The sequence below is a fragment of the Grammomys surdaster genome, unplaced genomic scaffold, assembly GCF_004785775.1.
Source record: "Grammomys surdaster isolate TR1022 unplaced genomic scaffold, NIH_TR_1.0 878, whole genome shotgun sequence".
NCBI lineage: Eukaryota > Metazoa > Chordata > Mammalia > Rodentia > Muridae > Grammomys > Grammomys surdaster.
In genome coordinates, this window is record NW_021605297.1 from 31,864 (window position 1) to 33,799 (window position 1,936).

Here is a 1,936-nt window from a genome sequence, read left to right on the forward strand (position 1 = left end):
GAGAGAGAGAGAGAGAGAGAGAGAGAGAGAGAGAGAGAGAGAGAGAGGGAGAGAGTCAATAAAACGTAACTTTTGGTGGTTTACATCCTTAAAAGACAGGTGATTCTTTAAGAATTTCACAGAGTGCCTGTGAGACCAACATTCTAACAACAAGAAAAACTAAAACCATGGCTGGCTATGAACTTTTCTTTCAGGAAGCTATGGTTCCATCATAATTGCTGTAGTCTGTAGCAGGCACAGAAATATAGGATTATATAGTTGACCTAGTATAAAGATCAATTGAAGTGTGCCAAAAACTATACTAGATTTAAAAAAAAAATTTTCAATGAATGGTGTAAGACAATTGAATTTATACATTCAGAAATATAAAATGAGACCTGTGTATTTCACTTTGCACAACATCCAACCTCAAATAGATTCTAGGTTCTAAACAATGATCTAAGATAAAATTAAAACCTGAAACACAGGAACTGATAGAAATAAACCTATGCAATACCTTGCATAATATAGACATACAAATGGATATTCTGATTAAAACTATATTTGTTCAATAATTGAGGACAATATTTTCATTTATTGGCTACAGTTTCTATTTCATATTATCATTTGTATAAAAACATTATATGTATGTATACATTTTTGTGTGCATGCTTGCATATATGTATGTATGAATGTATGTAGATGTTTGTGTATACATACATACATCATTCAGGATATATATATATATATGTATATATATATATATATATATGTATGTATATTGTTGTCTGTCCACTAGCTGTCCTTAAATTTTCATAAAACAAAACATTCTTCACCAATCAATTGATCTTCAGCTGAGCTATTTGGAGACAACACTTCACCAAAAATCTTCAGGATTTTTATGTCAGTCAGAAATTCTGTCATATTAATCATAACAGAATATGGATAGTTACTGGTTCCATATTCTGTCCAGTTTGATGAAAATATTGTTATGTGGGTACAGTTCATATTGCATAAAACAATCTAAGAAATCAACACACACACACACATATGAAAAATAGGGTTCTTATGAATCTTACATCTTCTATTTTTTTTCGGTATCTTAAAGTTTTTAATCACACAAGTCTTTCTCCCCCTCTTTGTTAGATTTACTCCAAGATGTTATAAATTATTTGAAGTTCTTCTGAAAGACTTTTTTCATTTTTATTTCTCTCAGTCCTTTTTTTTTTCCTGTGTATATGGTAAAACTACTGAATTTTGTGAGTGTATTTTATTTTGTTCTATTTACAGAAAGGTTTTTTTGTCATTTGTATGAGGTACCAAATAGAATTTTTAGGGTCCCCCCTCCTTTTTTTTACTATCATATGTGAAAATAAAATACTTTGACTTGGTTTCCTATTCCTATTCCCTTGATTTCATGTTCTCTTATTGTTCCAGCTGAGACTTCAAGTATGTTGACTATGTTTTCAGAGAGTGGAACATAGTCATTTATTTCTGATTTTCATAGAATTGCTTTGTGTATCTCTCCATTGAAGACTAAATTTGTATGGACTTGCTGTTAACTGTGTTTATTTTGTTGAGCACTGTCCCTTGTATCCTTAATCTCTCCAGAATTTTTATTGAAGTGCTATTGGCTTTGGTCAAAGGCCTTTTCTGCATTTAATGATATGATCATGTTTTGTTTTGTCTTTTTATTTTAGTTTGTTTATATGCTGAATTAAATTTATTGATTTTCATATATTAAACAATTTCTACCTCCCTGGGTTGAAGTATATTTGAGCAAGTTTATGATCTGTTTTATACATTTTGGATTTGATTTGCAAATATTTTGTCGATAAGTTTTGCATATATGTACCTGAGAGAAATGGTTCTCCAATTCTCTCTGTCTCTGTCTCTGTCTCTGTCTCTCTCTCCCTCCCTCCCTCCCTCCCTCCCTCCTTCCCTCCCTCCCTCCCCC